At 32.9% G+C, this 19,012-nt stretch overlaps 1 protein-coding gene across 2 annotated transcripts in view; it reads right to left on the reverse strand.

The window, feature by feature from the left end:
* LOC148166510 (uncharacterized) overlaps window positions 1-19,012 on the reverse strand; it is a 130,422-nt gene that overhangs the window by 94,041 nt on the left and 17,369 nt on the right. The window lies entirely within an intron of this gene.

Below are 19,012 nucleotides of genomic sequence, written 5' to 3' on the forward strand. Positions count from 1 at the left end.
GGGAAGTTGGAGGAAATCAAAAGAAAATCAGAAAAAGTTAGACGAAATAAAAAGGAAATCAGGGGAAGTTGGACAAAATCACAATGAAATCGGGGGAAATTAGACGAAATCACAATGAAATCAGGGGGAGTTGGACAAAATCAAAAAAAAATCAGGAGAAGTTAGACGAAATCCAAAGGAAATCACGGGAAGTTGGACGAAATGAAAAGGAAAACAGGGGAAGTTACACGAAATCCAAAAAAAAATCAAGGAAAGTTAGACAAAATAAAAAAAAAATCAGGGAAAGTTAGACGAACTCACAAGTAAAATCAGCGAGGAAATCAGGACAAGTCAGGTGTATGTCATTTTTTAGAAGTAACCCTTGGTATGATATGACGTGACATGTAAAACAACACCAAACAAACTAACAATGTCGTCATAATTCCGAGTTCCTCTCCGTAATCTATCCGCCGGTGCTTAGAAATTGCAACGATGTGGTACGCTTGTCCCAGCACAGTTAAAAGACTTTCTTATAATTAGAGTAAGTGCTCCGAAAAATTAACCAGTTCCAGTGCCAATTCCGCGCCGGAAAGTGGAGCATGAAGAGCGTTGAGGAACGTTCAACTTGATTAGGACAGGCAACTTATTCCTTGCAGCAAACTTGAGATTAATTCCTCGCCATCTTATCGTGTGCTAGACGCAAAGTGGCGAGCTTGATTAATGCGCTTTGTTGTCTTGGATGCTTCTTAGAACAAATTGACCTCGATACTATCGACTACCAAAAACTATAACCGCTTTAAGAGTGGAAAGTTTTAAAACTTGGGTGGTGAAAATTACAACTCTCTGAGTTTTAATGGAAGTATGAAACGTAAAACGTTCTTAAAATAGGACACGAAACCTCATGAATTTTATTATTCGTAATATCATCTTTTTATTACCTGAAAGCATCACAATGAAATTTTGTAGTGGAAGATGAGGCGAGGGAACCGCATACTTTCGTGAAATTTTCTTGAACCGGAGGCTAATTGTGCTGCAAATTGCATTGTGTGATTTGATGCTAATGCTGTCGTACATCATGCAACGTGCTGCTAAACTGTTCCGTTAATTTTGGTGGACGTATGTAAATGCAAATAGGCGTCAGATATGCAAATCTCGCTTTTCAGAGTGCACTCCTATATCACTCCTTTATTAATTCAGTCACTAGACGACATTCTGGCCTATTTCCCTCAGGCTATTTATAATGTAACAACTTGAGACGTGGGTGGTTCGTCTTCACATTGTCACATCTTCGCAAAATCACCTAATAAACCATGGAATCATAAACAGTAGCGACAACTTCTTGGTTGAAAGTTACATTTTATCAAATTTTTGACAATTTTTATGTCCACCAAAATTATTTTTTTAAACTTGTCACTCTCTTTGTTTGTCTTTAGAGTTTTTCTGCTTGATTTCTTCAAATTATTGTCTTTGGATTCACTTTGCATTTCATAGATTTTTTCTAGATTTATCTTCGATTCCATTTTTTTAATACAATAAATTCTTAATTTAAATAAATTCTTAAATTTTTCAATAAAATACGTAATTTTGTCAATTTTCGTTCTAGAGCAATAAAAATTGAGGAGGCTACTACTTTTTAACTAATTTATTAATTGTACTAAATTGCAAAATTATAGAGCAAAAGACACAAATTTTAGAAATTTTTATTTTGCAGATGTGACAAAAATCTTCCACATTTTCCAATAAAATTCCTAATTCTGTCAATTTTTGTTCTAGAGCAATAAAATTTGAGGAGATTGCTACTTTTTAACTATTTATAAATTGTACTAAATTGCAAAATTATAGAGCAAAAGACACAAATTTTAGAAATTTTGATTTTCCTGATTCGCCAAAAATCTTCCACATTTTCCAATAAAATTCCTAATTCTGTCAATTTTTGTTCTAGAGCAATGAAATTTGAGGAAGTTGCTACTTTTTAACTATTAACTGTACCAAATTGCAAAATTATATAGCGGAAAACGCAAATTTTAGAAATTTTTATTTTCCAGATTCGCCAAAAATTTTTCACATTTTTCAATAAAATACCTAATTTTGTCAATTTTCGTTCTAGAGCAATGAAATTTGAGGAGATTACTACTTTTTAACTATTTATTAATTGTACTAAATTGCAAAATTATAGAGCAAAAGACACAAATTTTAGAAATTTTTATTTTCCAGATGTGACAAAAATCTTCCACATTTTCTAATAAAATTCCTAATTCTGTCAATTTTTGTTCTAGAGCAATTAAATTTGAGGAGGTTGCTACTTTTTAACTATTTAATAACTGTACCAAATTGCACAATTATACAGGGTCCGGCAACACTTGTGCCCACCCCCAAAATCGTCTTTAATTTTAAAAACAAAATTTTGAAAATTTGCATACGCTCATAGTTGACAAAGCTCTAGAAGCCGACCCAAAAATTTATTTTTTATCACTTATAGTTTTGGCGTCGCCACGCCTTAAAATGTATTTTTTAGCTAATTGTGAAGGTTTGTGAAATCAACCCCTAATTTAATTTTTTTTAATATAAGTGTGTTAAAAATATCTCAGTTGATATTTTAGATTTAATGTGAATTGTATTCAAAATGTGAGGAAAAAATACTGTTTTATCAAGTTAGTTTCCAATTTCATTACGTCAAAATTGGGAACTACGTTTACACCGGTCTGTCAACATCTTGTGTCATAAATGACATCTATCCTTTGGTTCGTTTTAGATGGTAACAAAAGTCTTACTTGGTGAAACTGTCGCTTTGTCGATGTTAATTAACGATTTCTGGTGTCCATAAAGTGCAACATGCCCGAGTTAATCAAAATTCATCTTCATATGAGTGAATGAAGTGACTTGTGAAATTTTGGTGTAAACGTAGTTTGTCACTGCACCGTCAAAATGTTGAAAACTAACTTGATAAAACAGCGGTTTTTTCGCAAATTTTAAACACAATTTGCATTAGATTTAAAATAAAAACTCAAATATTTGTATTACAGTTATGGTGAAAAAAAATTAAATTCGCTAATATTACCGCATAAACTCAAAAATTGCTAAAAATTATAGTTTTTGGGCGTCGCGACGTCAAACAAACTGTGATATCAAAACAAATTTTTGTGTCAGCTTCTAGAGCTTTGTCAACTATAAGCCTATGTAAATTTTCAAAATTTTATCTTTAAAATTAAAGACGATTTTAGGGGTGGACACAAGTGTTGCCGGACCCTGTATAGCGGAAACCGCAAATTTTAGAAATTTTTATTTTCCAGATGTGACAAAAATCTAATAAAATTCCTAATTCTGTCAATTTTTGTTCTAGAGCAATGAAATTTGAGGAGGTTACTACTTTTTAACTATTTAATAACTGTACTAAATTGCAAAATTATAGAGCAAAAAACACAAATATCAAAAATTTTTACTTTCCAGATGCGCCAAAAGTTTTCAACATTTTCCAATAAAATTCCTAATTCTGTCAATTTTTTTTCTAGAGCAATGAAATTTGAGGAGGTTACTACTTTTTAACTATTTATTAATTGTACCAAATTACAGAATTATAGAGCGAAAAACGCAAATTTTAGAAATTTTTATTTTCCAGATGCGCCAAAAATCTTCCACATTTTCCAATAAAATTCCTAATTCTGTCAATTTTTTTTCTAGAGCAATGAAATTTAAGGAGGTTACTACTTTTTAACTATTTATAAATTGTACTGAATTGCAAAATTATAGAGCAAAAGACACAAATTTTATAAATTTTTATTTTCCTGATTCGCCAAAAATCTACCACATTTTCCAATAAAATTCCTAATTTTGTCAATTTTCGTCCTAGAGCTATGAATTTTGAAGAGGTTACTACTTTTAAACTGCTTATAAACTGTACCAAATTACAAAATTATATAGCCGAAGACACAAATTTTAGAAATTTTTGATTTTCTAGATGCGCCAAAAATCTACAAAACAATTTTTTTAAAACTTGTCGTTTTTTGACATGTGGCACAATTAAAACCAAGTCAAGGGTACCAACCTCCCCTAAACCTAATTGTTCCACCGACAAAAATACTAAAATTAAAGGTTTTAACACAAAAAAAAAGAAAATTCCCCAAATTCCGATTTTTTTTATGCCCGAACTTGGCGCACCGCAACAAAAGACAAAGATTGATAGGAATCAATGCCGGGGGCGGCGCGGGGAAGTGTGTCAGCTTATGACGAAGTGGTCGACTGTGATCTCCATTCAGATGAGGCGTTGGAGTGTACGTTCGCCAACAGAATGAAAACATCGAAGATAACAAACAAAGAGCAAAGTAAAAGTTGTGAAGAGGGATTAGCGTCATTTATCAAAAGGGGTGACACGTTTTTTGTCTTTTATTTGCACAGGTTAAGTGGCGGAAAAAGTGGCTGTCGATCTTTAAAGACGATTTAATTGAAAAAATAAGCAGGCGGTTTTGTTAGAAAAATTCCGCATTTGCATGCTGGGAAAGACATGCCTATGGATAAAATCGGACAAAATGCAACAAGAGTGTTGTAATTTACACGCTATAACTGTCAGATGTGTTTTTTTCGGTACGAAATTTATGACGTTCCTTTGAGTTATATTTTATGTTAAGGTAAAATCGACCATAAAAAAGCAATCAAATGGGAATATTAGAAGGCTGATCAACAAACCATCAACATACCTAAAGTGCGAATTGATTCTTGATCTGATCATGTTTCGAAGGAAAAGTGCGATCGAATTAAAATGACGCTACAAGGAGAAAAATCAAAAAATTAAAAAAGGACTGAAGGCTAATTCTTCGCATTTTTTTTAATAATTACTGATTTTTCTTAAATTCTCTTCAAATTGTCGTCCAATTCTTCAGATTCTTCACTCTCCTGCAAATTCTGTTCTAAATTACTCGCGGATGGTCGATATTTTATCTTTATTTGCATTTGATAAAACTTAAAACCTTCACAACTTCTCAAAATATTAAAATTTTTAATTCTATTCATTTTAGGCCTAGAGCAATGAAATTTAGGGAAATTACTACTTTTAAACCATTTATTAACTGTACTAAATTTCAACATTTTAGAGCAAAAGGCACAAATTTTAGAAATTTTTATTTTTCAGATGAGCCAAAAATCTTCAACAATTTCCAATAAAATTCCTAATTCTGTCAATTTTCGTTCTAGAGCAAAGAAATTTGAAGAGATTACTACTTTTTAACTATTTAATAACTGTTCCAAATTGCAAAATTATAGAGCGGAAAACGCAAATTTTAGATATTTTTATTTTCCAGATGCGCCAAAAATCTTCAACATTATCCAATAAAATTCCTAATTTTGTCAATTTTCGTTCTAGAGCAATGAAATTTGGGAAGGTTACTACTTTTTAACTATTTAAAAATTGTACTTAATTGCAAAATTATAGAGCAAAAGACACAAATTTTAGAAATTTATATTCTTCAAATGAGCCAAAAATCTTCAACATTTTCCAATAAAATTCCTAATTCGGTTAATTCTCGATCTAGCGCAATGAAATTTGAAAAGATAACTACTTTTTAATTCTTTAATAACTGTACCAAATTGCAAAATTATCGAGCGAAAGACACAAATTTTAGAAATTTTTATTTTTCTGGTGCGCCAAAAATCTTCAAAATTTTCCAATTAAATTCCTCATTCTGTCAATTTTCGTTCTAAAGCAATGAAATTTGGGAAGGTTACTACTTTTTAACTATTTAAAAATTGTACTAAATTGCAAAATTATAGAGCAAAAAACACAAATTTTAGAAATTTATATTCTTCAAATGAGCCAAAAATCTTCAACATTTTCCAATAAAATTCCTAATTTGGTTAATTTTCGATCTAGCGCAATGAAATTTGAGAAGATAACTACTTTTTAATTATTTATTACCTGTACCAAATTGCAAAATTATCGAGCGAAAGACACAAATTTTAGAAATTTTTATTTTTCTGGTGCGCCAAAAATCTTCAAAATTTTCCAATTAAATTCCTCATTCTGTCAATTTTCGTTCTAAAGCAATGAAATTTGGGAAGGTTACTACTTTTTAACTATTTAAAAATTGTACTAAATTGCAAAATTATAGAGCAAAAAACACAAATTTTAGAAATTTATATTCTTCAAATGAGCCAAAAATCTTCAACATTTTCAAATAAAATTCCTAATTTGGTTAATTTTCGATCTAGCGCAATGAAATTTGAGAAGATAACTACTTTTTAATTATTTACTACCTGTACCAAATTGCAAAATTATCGAGCAAAAGACACAAATTTTAGAAATTTTGATTTTTCTGGTGCGCCAAAAATCTTTAACAATTTCTTATAAAATTCCTAATTCTGTCAATTTTTGTCCTAGGATAATGAAATTCGGGAAAGTTACTACTTTTAAACTATTTATTAGTTGTGCCAAATTGCAAAATTATAGAGCAAAAGACACACATTTCAAAAATTTTTATTTTCCAGATGCGCCAAAAATTTTCAACATTTTCCAATAAAATTCCTAATTCTGTCAATTTTCGTTCTAGAGCAATGAAATTTGAAGAGATTACTACTTTTTAACTATTTAATAACTGTTCCAAATTGCAAAATTATAGAGCGGAAAACGCAAATTTTAGATATTTTTATTTTCCAGATACGCCAAAAATCTTCAACATTATCCAATAAAATTCCTAATTTTGTCAATTTTCGTTCTAGAGCAATGAAATTTGGGAAGGTTACTACTTTTTAACTATTTAAAAATTGTACTTAATTGCAAAATTATAGAGCAAAAGACACAAATTTTAGAAATTTATATTCTTCAAATGAGCCAAAAATCTTCAACATTTTCCAATAAAATTCCTAATTCGGTTAATTCTCGATCTAGCGCAATGAAATTTGAAAAGATAACTACTTTTTAATTATTTAATAACTGTACCAAATTGCAAAATTATCGAGCGAAAGACACAAATTTTAGAAATTTTTATTTTTCTGGAGCGCCAAAAATCTTCAACAATTTCTTATAAAATTCCGAATTCTGTCAATTTTTGTCCTAGGGCAATGAAATTCGGGGAAGTTACTACTTTTAAACTATTTATTAATTGTACCAAATTGCAAAATTATAGAGCAGAAGACGCAATTTTTAGAAATTTTTATTTTTCAGGTGCGCCAAAAATCTTCAAAATTTTCCAATTAAATTCCTCATTCTGTCAATTTTCGTTCTAAAGCAATGAAATTTGGGAAGGTTACTACTTTTTAACTATTTAAAAATTGTACTAAATTGCAAAATTATAGAGCAAAAAACACAAATTTTAGAAATTTATATTCTTCAAATGAGCCAAAAATCTTCAACATTTTCCAATAAAATTCCTAATTTGGTTAATTTTCGATCTAGCGCAATGAAATTTGAGAAGATAACTACTTTTTAATTATTTATTAACTGTACCAAATTGCAAAATTATCGAGCGAAAGACACAAATTTTAGAAATTTTTATTTTTCTGGTGCGCCAAAAATCTTCAACAATTTCTTATAAATTTCCTAATTCTGTCAATTTTTGTCCTAGAGCAATGAAATTTGGGAAAGTTACTACTTTTAAACTATTTATTAGTTGTACCAAATTGCACAATTAGAGAGCAGAAGACACAAATTTTAGAAATTTTTATTTTTCAGATGCGCCAAAAATCTACAACATTTTCCAATAAAACTCCTCATTCTGTCTATTTTCGTTCTAGAGCAGTGAAATTTGGGAAGGTTACTACTTTTAAACTATTTATTAATTGTACCAAATTACAAAATTATAGAGCAAAAGACGCAAATTTTAGAAATTTTTATTTTTCAGATGCGTCAAAAATCCTAGAAAATATGAAACAAATTCAAATAAGCTCTATAAAATCCTGAAGTATCATTGAATTATCCTACAAGACCATATTAAATCTCATTGTCTCCTAAAATATCCTAAAAATTATTAAATCCTGTCTTCCAGACTCCAAAAAGTGTCCGAAATCCAAACCTGGAGATTGGAAACTAAAAAATCCGTTTAAATCCCAATCAAAATCCAGTCTAATCCCGGAGACTCTTGGAACGATTTTTTCAAAAACATGCATTCAAAAATGCTTTCCCATTTCTCCGGTAGAAACCGCAACCTGTCAAACTGACAGTCAGCCAGCGCTGCCAACAGCCGCCGCATTCCGCAGCCTCCGGACATCCATAAGTCCCTTTTTAATTTTAATTGCCCTTCACTCTCCAAAATATGCAAGCCTCTTTCACAACGGCGTCTGCACACAAAAAGAGGTACTTAGCAGTTAATAATCGTCTGAAGAACCGGCCAGACGTAATAACAATAATTACAAAATTGGGTTATTACAAACTCTCCTGTTTTAATCGCGTTTGGTAAACTCCAAAGTCATGCAACCTTACATCACGCGCTCCAGATTTATTAATTTAACCCGCGGAAAATCGGAAAAAACCTCCTAAATCGTGGCACTAAGCCACGCGATGTGCGGAATATAAGAAAAGAAGAGATCATGCGGATTTACGCCGGCAAACTCAGAAGGTGAACGACATAAAGAGGCATTTTTCAATGATCGGATTCTGAGTTTTTTTGGGTCAACATGCTCTATGGATATTGTTGTTTACGGATTTGAGCAATCGTCGCATAAAGTCGACATTACGTGATTTTAGTGGGGTTTTATGGTAGTTTTGAAAGTTGGGGTTGCGACAAGACTCAATGCTGCCAACAGTTTTTTTCCTTTTTCGCGACAATAAAATTCCGTGATTCCTAATTTCCGTTTTAATTGTCTCGAGGGAAATTTATAAACCACATTTATGTGTCTAACGAGTAACGATCTGTAGACACTCCACCTACAGCAGAGCAAACAAGCCACTTTGAAGTGACGGCGAGTTAGATTCATCTTTCGATGTGAACATCTCCATTTCTCTACACAAATCCAATAACGAAATTGAAGACCTTGGCACAGATCGATTCGAATATTGAAGACTAAATCCACCTGGCAATGAACCTTCGTGAACTTAGTTTTTCTTCATAAAGAGTAAAACTTGTTATATCTATTTTTTATTGAATCATAAATTATTTATAAGCGCGATTTTTTTACACACGTGGGCGGATTGTATCTCAGATTATCTAGATCAGAACGTTTAATTTGCGATGTTAATATTTAAATCAATTTATGGTGAACATTGGATTATTTATTAATCTTCGGATTTACATTGCAAATTTTTCGGTATGTTAATTTTATCCCTTGTTCCGCCAATTTCGATGTCTCGAATCTCGCCGAAATTGGAATTTGAAATCGTGGAAAGAAAATCTTTTGGTGTCTAATTCAGACTCGGCCGATATCTCGCTTATCTATAGAGCAATCGTAAAGTATTGGTGCTCATTTTACGCAGAACTTCACGTTGAATCCAAAAAAGTAAAACTCGTTGAGATCGGTCTACAAATAACTGAGTTATGAGCGATCAAAATTTCGGATATTGAATTTTAAGTGGGAAAATTTTCAAAACTCAATATTTCCGAAACTACGAAAGATTTTGAGAAACAGTTTTCGTCGTCGTTTTTCTCGGGTCATTTTACTTTAGAATCCGTTCTTAAAAGTCGAAAATTCGATGGTCGATTTTTTGGGCAAAAAAATTTTGCGACTCAATCGATGAAAAATTTTCAAATTTTCGTTTTTTGATTGTAAAATATTTGCCCTATCAATCTGAGATTTGGCCAGTTGATAGGTGTCGAGCTGTTCTTTCAATCGATGTATAACTCAAATGCTCTAAACGTCGTTTTCACCCCGAAACAGCTTCTTGAAAATGACCCTAAAATCACCCTCTGAAAATGTAATTTAGTCGATATCAAGTTTATTTGTTAAAGAAATTTGAGCTATATGGGCTCATTTTACGCTGAATTTTGCGCTGAATACAAAACTACCATAATTTTTCACGTCCGATAACAAATAACTAAATTAGAGGCGTTTAAAATTTCTGGTTGTCATGAGAGAGTCCAAAATTAAAAATTAAAATTCGAAAACGATTTTTCTCGATATCTCCGGAATTAAGGCGAATATAAAATACCCATTTCGAAATCGCGATTTTTTAGCTTAAGAATCAGACTTAGATAGTTCAAATTCGAAATTTTCATTTTTAAATGTAGCTGCCTTTCGGTCTCTAAATCAAACTCGATCGCTATCTCGCTTATCTATGAAGTAATTTGAAGTATTTATGCTCATTTTACGCAGAATTTCATGTAGAATCTAGAATCGTAAGAGTTGTGAGCGATCAAAGTTGCCGATACTTATTGAATTTTGAGTTGCGTTTGAGTCGAGGGCCACAAAAATGCGAAGTCCACTTAATCCTCTCTGGACGATTTTTCGCCACGTTAATTTGATCCCTAGTTTCAATCAAAGCTCGGATTTACGTCGTTCTTCGGAATTCAAATCGTTTATAGATAATGATATCTATTAATACGAACACACCTGACCATTGTTATTAGTGTCGTACTTGGAGCGTTGATTTACTGCACACCGAGAGCTTATCGGTGCTACTCAGTAATTATCGTTATTTATACTGCTGATATTAATTTATCATTCGGTTGCACTGTTATTAACGTAAACACCCACTTTCTTATAAATGCGATATTAATTATATTTCTATTTGCTTTAAGTACCTAGAGTTTCTGGGGGATTTTAACTAAAAAAAAATTGCAGCTGGCAGCCGTGGATCACTTATGGATCTCCGCTGGCCTAAATAGAATCAAAATAGACGAAATATTAATATAATCGACAGATGTTTAGTTCTGCGGCCCGAAACAATTGCTAGCGATAATTAAAAAGTAAAAGAAACCAGTCGATGACGTAATCTTTTTAATTTGGTCTACTTTTAATTATCAAAAGATCTACAGTTTTGGTAGTTCGTGACTGTTAAATTATTTTTTTTTTGTTGGTAATAATTAGTTTCACCTAGATCAAGTGGTGTTATTGTTTTCTGCATTTCGAAGCTCCGAAGAGAAAGTGTAAATTGCGCAACTTCTAATACCTGAATTTTAGCAATATTTTAATTTCGTGATTTACATCCGCTCTAATGCGACCATAAAAATCGAATCGCTCGTTATTTTAAGCTAAACAATTTTAATTAAAAACGTAAGAAACTGCTTTGACCCGATTTAAAAACGTCATTAATCTTCGAGTTTATGTGTTGATAAGAACCATCTTTTTTACACTTAATTTGTTCTAGAAAAGTCTTCAGACTCGCTTATGTTGATGGTAATTTCCGGATAGACATCGTGCAGATATGTCAGCGTGAAGTTAAAAATTAATGGCACTTCGTGCTTAACAGTGGCAACTTACTAAATAACATGCGAGTCTCTAGAAAATCAAATTTTCCTTCGGTCCGGCTAAATTTAAGTGAATGTTTTATTGGGGTTATAAAACCTACCTGTTTAACAAGTCCTCCACACATAAAAAAACTTTTTTGTTGGCAAAGATTCGCGATTTATTCGCCGGTAAAGCCCAATTTGAGACCTGAAAACGTCTCCAATAAAAACTTTTACCAAATAAATAAATCACGCGAATTACCGGCGAGGGTGTCCGAGGGGCCAACGAACTTTTGTGTGGGATTTCAATCAATTCTAATCAAAGATTAACTCTTTTTTAACCCGCTCGTAAACTCCACCGCAAGTGCATTTTTTGGCACAGCTCATTACAGCTGCGGTGGGAGTTTTGGCATGTCAATTACTTAAACCGAAATCTTTCGTCGGGATTTTTTCGGGGCCGTTTAATCCATCATGTTGATGTGGCCATTGTGGAGTCAGACTGACCGTTTGTTATTTTAATGACTATCGTTTTACCGTATCGTTCTTCGTGTATGCATAATCCGACTCTATGACGACTCCGCTTGTATGTTTATATTTCCCGATAGAGAATATTGAGAGATTTTATCTGTTGAGATATACTTGGATTCTCGGAATTTATTACCTTGGTGCACCGGTTCGCTTTTCCGTGGAGTTGTTGAGTCTAAAATGTTGGCACGATGCACTGGTCAACGGATTTTTGACTAGTTTTCTCATCACTACAAATTTGGGTTTAAAATGGGCTAAAAAGTACGTACAGGGTGGTCCACGATGCGCTTTTTTGACCCACGATATCTTGCTTATTTAATGAGAGATCTTAAAGTATTAGTGCTCATTTTACGCAGAATTTCACGCGGAATCCAGAAACGTAAGATTCGTTGAGATCGGCCCACAAATAAGCGAGTTATAAGCGATCAAAGTTTCGGATTTTGAATTTTTAGTTGAACATTTTTCGAAGATGAATACCTCCGAAACTACGAAAAATTTTGAGAAACGGTTTTCACCATCGTTTTTCTCGGCTCATTTTACTTTGGAATCCACCCTCAAAAGTCGAAAATTCGATGGTCGATTTTTTGGGCAAAAAAATTTTGCGACTCAATTAATAAAAAATTTTCAATTTGTCGTTTTTTGCTCGCCCCTCGTAAACTATTTACCCGATCGATCTGAGATTTGGATAGTTGACAGACCTCGAGTTGCTCTTTCGATCGATAAATAATTTAATAATGTTAAAGGCAGCTTTCGCCCCAAAACAGCTCCTTGAAAATGACCCTAAAAGCACCTTCTGAAAATCTACTTCGTTCGATATCTCGTTTATTTGTAGCTACATGGGCTCATTTTACGCAGAATTTCGCGCTGAATCCAAAACTACCCTTATTTTTCACGTCCGTCAACAAATAACTAAATTAGAGGCGTTTGAAATTTCGGGTTGTCGTTAGAGGGCCAAAATTTTGGAGGTTCGAATACGATTTTTCTCGATATCTCCGGAATTAAAGGCGACTATAAAAAAACCCTTTTCGGAATCGTTTTTCTCGAAATTTTTCCTTGAAAATCGATCTTATAATCGTTCGAATTCAAAATTTCAAAATTTTCATTTTTTCAATGAAGAAGTTAGGTGCCCTTCAGTCTCTAATTCAAACTCGGTCGATATCTCGCTTATCTATAAAGCAATCTTAAAACATTGGTGCTTATTTTACTCAGAATTTCACGTGGAATCCAAAAACGTAAGATTCGTTAGGATCAGCCCACAAATAACTGAGTTATGAGCGATCAAAGTTTCGGATTTTGCTGCCTTTCAGTCTCTAATTCAGACTCGGTCGCTGTATCACTTATTTATGAAGCAATCTTAACGTATTGGTGCTCATTTTACTCAGAATTTCACGTAGAATCCAAAAACGTAAAATTCGTTGAGATCAGCCCACAAATAACTGAGTTATGAGCAATCAAAGTTTCGAATATTGAATTTTGGGTCGAAAAATTTTCGAAGCTGAATATCTCCGAAACTACGAAAGATTTTGGGAAACAGTTTTCACCATCGTTTTTCTCGGCTCATTTCGAATTCGATGCTCATTTTTTTGGGCAAAAAAATTTTGCGACTGAATCGATCAAAAATTTTCAGTTTTTCGTTTTTTGATCGCCCCTCGTAAACTATTTGTCCGATCGATCTGAGATTTGAACAGTTTATAGACCTCGAGCTGCTCTTTCGATCGATATATAATTCGGTAATATTAAAGGCAGGTTTCGCCCCCAAAACAGCTTCTTGAAAATGACCCTAAAAGCACCTTCTGAAAATCTACTTCGGTCGATATCTCGTTTATTTGTTGCGGAAATTTGAGCTACATGAGCTCATTTTACGCAGAATTTCGCGCTGAATCCAAAACTACCCTCATTTTTCACGTCCGTCGACAAATAACTAAGTTAGAAGCGTTTGAAATTTCGAGTTGTCTCCAGAGGGCCAAAAATTTGAAGGTTGAAAACGATTTTTCTCGATATCTCCGGAATTAAGATGAATATAAAAAAAAACAATTTTCTAAATCGTATTTCTCGCGATTTTTTAGCTTAGAAATCAATTTTCGATAGTTCAAATTCGAAATTTTAATTTTTTTCAGTATGAAAACTGCTTTTCGGTCTCTAATTCAGACGATATCTCGCTTATGGAGCAATCTTAAAGTATTTGTGCTCATTTTACGCAGAATTTCACGTAGAATCCAAAAATGTAAGAGTTGTTAAGATGAGTTCAGAAATAACTGAATTTTTCAAAGTAGAATCGAAAGAAATTTTCTAACTCGAATCTAAAAAATCGAAAGATGCTGAAAACCTAAGAAAAAACAAAAAGAATCTGAAATGCTTGGAAGAATCTGTTCCTCTGCATTTCCAAGATTTGTTAACAATATTAAATTTTCCGACGTGTTTAACTGCCATCACATGTTCGTGTAAAACTGCCAGCGACATTTGATACCTAAAGAATCCAAAGTCTTTATAACTTGGCTACAAAGTCGCCGTAACCGATCCTAAAATAAAGCTAAGAAAATGTGACCACTTTTTCAGTGATATTCGTCCACGCAGCTGTTCCTGTCCTCTCATGCCCACAAAACCAGAAGTGCAATGAATCGAATAAATCATAATTAAACATCTCTCATTATATTAATTAACCTGACTGATATGGCATGAAAATAACTGTCAACACAAACCCCAGATAATTGTAAATTATAAAGTCATTTAGCAAACGATGCTGTCATCAGTGTCAAGCAACTCTCCTAATCAAAGCTTACATATTAATTATCAAAACTGTTAAACAAGTTTGTAAAAATGAGCCAAATCTTGTAATGAATTTAAATCTGTGCTAAATCAAACAATTAAAATGCTAATTTAACAGTTCGAACTGAGCTTCCAGGACGAATTCAATTTACAAACGTGTGTTGGTGGGATTTACAATTTTAAACAATTAATTAAAAATTTAACAAGTTTAATTCCCTTCATAAATATTCAGGCGATACATTAATACAAATTAAAATTTTACCCTCGGCCAGTGCGGTTTGAAAGAACTTATTCATTCCAGCGGAATTTCCAGAAAGGACAATAGATCTTGATTATAATGCGACATTGTTCTAATTTACGCGAACACCTCTTCTGTGGTGAGATGTGAGAGAAGGCCAGCGGCCTTCGACGGTCTCCATCTAGGTCATCGTGAAATTGGTGGGCCGCCGACTTTTTACACACACCGGCCACTATTACCCAAATATTTACAATAATTCGACCATTATACCCATGTTGGTCACCGACGTTCGATTTGGCCACTGCAAAATTAGGTCTCTTTGACTCCATAAGGAAATCTGCCGAATTTGGCGCAAGACAATGAAAAATTCGGTTTATTATTCAACGTTTTGCTTAATTAACTGGCACATCTGCGAGGATTAAAATTAATTGACAGTTAACATTAAGTGTTTGTTTCGCAATTAACGGCTCTAAGCCGGAGATCAGGAGCGCTCGTCAAAGTTGACTTATTGTCACTTTAACAGGCCATTTCACCAGGAGATTATTTCCATAATAACGTGAGAGGATCGCGGCTGATTTATGTTTCCACCAAGAAAATAACTATTTGCACTACAAGCGCCGAAAGGACGGATAGCGAGCGCTCATCGGAGCGGTTGCGCTGTGAGGTTTCGGCGGAAGTGATGTACAATCAAACTCAAACAAAATTATGAAGAAAAAAGAAATTTTGGATTTAACACGTATTTTCTTCAAAGCCGCCTTTGTTTTCCGTGGCAGTATAAAAAACCGATTGCGACCGCAACTACAAAAGCGCGCGAGTATAACTGGTTGCTTCCTTGAAAAAAAGAAAATTTTGAAATTGAAGCCCCCAGGAATGTTCGTTGATAACCTTCAACTTAATAAAACTAAAGTGTCCCACATAATTCCCGATAACCAGCGTTTCCTTACAATTAGTTCAATAATGCAGATAAACTATCGCAACCTGTCGCCCCATAATATGAGTTTATTTTATTTCAAAATGTTTTATTAGCGGCGTTAAATACTTGCTTAAGTGACCGTATAATTCGCGTTTTATTGCTTAGGCCGAGGTAAAAAACGTACTAAAATGGTGGTCATAAAACAACACTGTTGTACATAATAATTGAAAAACAAATACATTATCTGTCTCTGAGAAAATTTAACACTTTATAAAATATTTAGTGCCTTGTTGAACTTTCTGATGGGTCGTGAAAACTCTGAATAATTCATCTCTATTTGTTAAGTTGGAATTGGAATGTTTTGTTTGCCACTACTCTGGTAAGAAATGGGTCTACTTAAGACGCTCCCCTAGTTTAACAACTTTGTTAGGAGCAAAACAACATCGACCCGAATTAAGTCGGAGAAACAACAAATGCATGTGGATTTCGGCGGGTTGTGAAAATGCACGATTTGTTTTTTTTCCATTTTTTATACCGACATGTTAATTAAGTCAGAACTCCTAGAGCTAGCGAAGCAAAAAGTGAGGTCGAGACAAGAACGCTCAGATAAGTTAAACTTAATACGCAAGAAGTTTACTGGATCTTAATTACACCTAATAGCAAAGTTTCCCTCTCATTAAACAAATCTTGTTCGATATATCAAGAGTTGGGGTATTGCTAATAAAACCCTGTTAAATAGTTGTTGAAATTAGTTATTGTTCGCACTTCCAACCCCTGAAAAATCAAAATTTTTGCAATTACTCGTTTAATTCGGCTAATTTTGGCTCTAAAGCGCTCAAAATAGTGGATTAAAAAAAAATATTTTTGGAGCGCATCAGAAGTTTGAAAGCTTTGAATTTTCTTTAATTTTGATCCTAAAGCAATCAAATTTGCAGAAATTGTTTTTCTTAAATAACTCATAGTTTGTGCCAAATTTTAAAATCATAGAGTAAAAAATACCAGTCTTGGAAATTTTTACTTTTGGAGGAAGTCAGAAGTCTAAAAATTTTAGATTTTCTTTAATTTTGATTCTAAAGCAATCAAATTTCTAGAGATTGTTTGTTTTAAATGACTTATAATCTGTGCCAAATTTCAAAATTATAGAGCAGAAAAAACCAATTTTGGAAATTTTTATTTTTGGAACAAGTTCGAAATTCGAAATTTCTCTAATTTTGATTCTACAGCAATCAAATTTGCAGAGCTTGTTCTTCTTGAATTACTTATAGTCTGTGCCAAAGTACAAAATTATAGAGCAAAAAACACCAATTCTCACCAATTTTGAAAATTTTGATTTTTATAAGGAGTCAGAAGTCTGAAAATTCTGAGTTTTTTTCAATTTTCATCTTAAAGCTATCAAATTTGCTGAGACTGTTCTTCTTAAGTGACTTAAAGTCTGTGCCAAATTACAAAATTATATAGCAAAAAACACCAATTTTGTAAATTTTCATTTTTAGAGGGAGTCAAAAACCCGAAAATTCTTAATTTTCTTCAATTTTGATCCTAAAGCTATCAAATTTGAAGAGGTTATTTATCTTATTGAATGAATTACAGTCTGTGCCAAATTGCAAAATTATAGAGCAAAAAAACAATTTTGGAAATTTTTATTTCTGGAACGAATCAGAAGTCTACAAAATTCGAAATTTCTCTAATTTTGATTCTACAGCAATCAAATTTGCAGAGCTTGTTCTTCTTGAATTACTTATAATCTGTGCCAAAATACAAAATTATAGAGCAAAAAACACCAATTTTAAAAATTTTCATTTTTAGAGGGAGTCAAAAACCCGAAAATCCTTAATTTTCTTCAATTTTGATCCTAAAGCTATCAAATTTGAAGAGATTATTCCTATTGAATGACCTACAGTCTGTGCGAAATTACCAAATTATAGAGCAGAAAAGACCAATTTTGTAAATTTTCATTTCAATTTTGGAATTTATTTATTTTCTTTTTGGGAGAAAAAATTCTAAATATTTTGAATTTTCTCCTCTAATTCCAGTAATTTTTCTCCAAGTACTCTGGAGATTGTTCTCCTTAAAACTAAATAACAAAATTATAGCGTAGAAAAAACAAAATTTAAAAATTTTGAAAAATTTAGTTTTTAGGGCGTTTCATAAAATCCATTTTCCAGTTTCGCACTTTTTCGTCTAATTCTCCAAGTTTTGCCCCGGCAGCAACGAAATTTATAGAGGTTGTTCCTCTTAAATGACCTATTATTTGGGCCAAATTACAAAATTATAGACCAAAGAAGAAAAAATTTAAAAAATTTTAATTAAAGACGAACCATGAAACCCGAAAATTTTGCATTTTCTCGTCTAACTCTGCTAATTTTGGTCCCACAGTAACAATATTTGTGAAGCTTGTTCTTCTTAAGACCCTTATTAAATGTGCCAAAGTACAAAATTATCCAACAATAATCACAAATTTTGTATGTGCAAACCCCCCAAAAAATATACCTAATATTAGGTAAATGAGTGTCTGAATTAAACTAAGATTGCAGAAAACTCACCGAGTTCCTTGCAACAATCAAAGGTGAACTTACCTGAAACAAAAAAAAAAACATTTTTTTAGCTCTTCATAGACCACCCTGTATCAAGTCCGGACTAAGGGGGGGGCTAAGGGTGCTGTAGCACCGGGCCCCACTTTCCCAGGGGCCCCTTGCCAAGTTAAAATTTGCTATAAAAATTGAAAAAATACAAATCAAGTACGTAAGGCTTTCTTTGCATAATTTTATCAATGGGCCCCCTTTTACGATTTAGCCCCGGGCCTCAAATTTTCTTAATCCGGGCTTGCCCTGTATAATAGTTATTTATTAAGTTAAATTATGAATGTTTAGAAGCCCATCAAAATGGTGGGTCATAAGTTGGTAACACTGGAAAGTACTGACAAGTCGACTAATTCTTACTGATTTGGTAAACCAGAAATGGTGGTACCAACATAAACAAAAAATCGAAAATCAGATATGCTTAAAAAACAAATTTGGTTTATTGAGAAATGCGTTTTGAACACTTTGCTTCGATGTCAGTGCTTTGAATTCCATCTTTTCACCGAAATTCTACCAATAATCGCCTACCTTGAGCACCCCCAAAGTTGCCACCAAAGTGCTCCCAACCCCCGAATTTAGTCTCATTTTACACAATGAACACCAAAGAACACTTTGGCAACACAATTTCACAATTTTCACCAAGTTTTCACTGAGTTTTCACCGGTTTTAAAACACGCAAATCCGCCATTTTCGAAAACTCACGCCAACT

Source organism: Gnatocerus cornutus, unplaced genomic scaffold (assembly GCF_029298725.1).
Source record: "Gnatocerus cornutus isolate USDA-ARS CGAHR unplaced genomic scaffold, icGnaCorn1.1 ctg00000023.1, whole genome shotgun sequence".
NCBI classification, from domain to species: Eukaryota; Metazoa; Arthropoda; class Insecta; order Coleoptera; family Tenebrionidae; genus Gnatocerus; species Gnatocerus cornutus.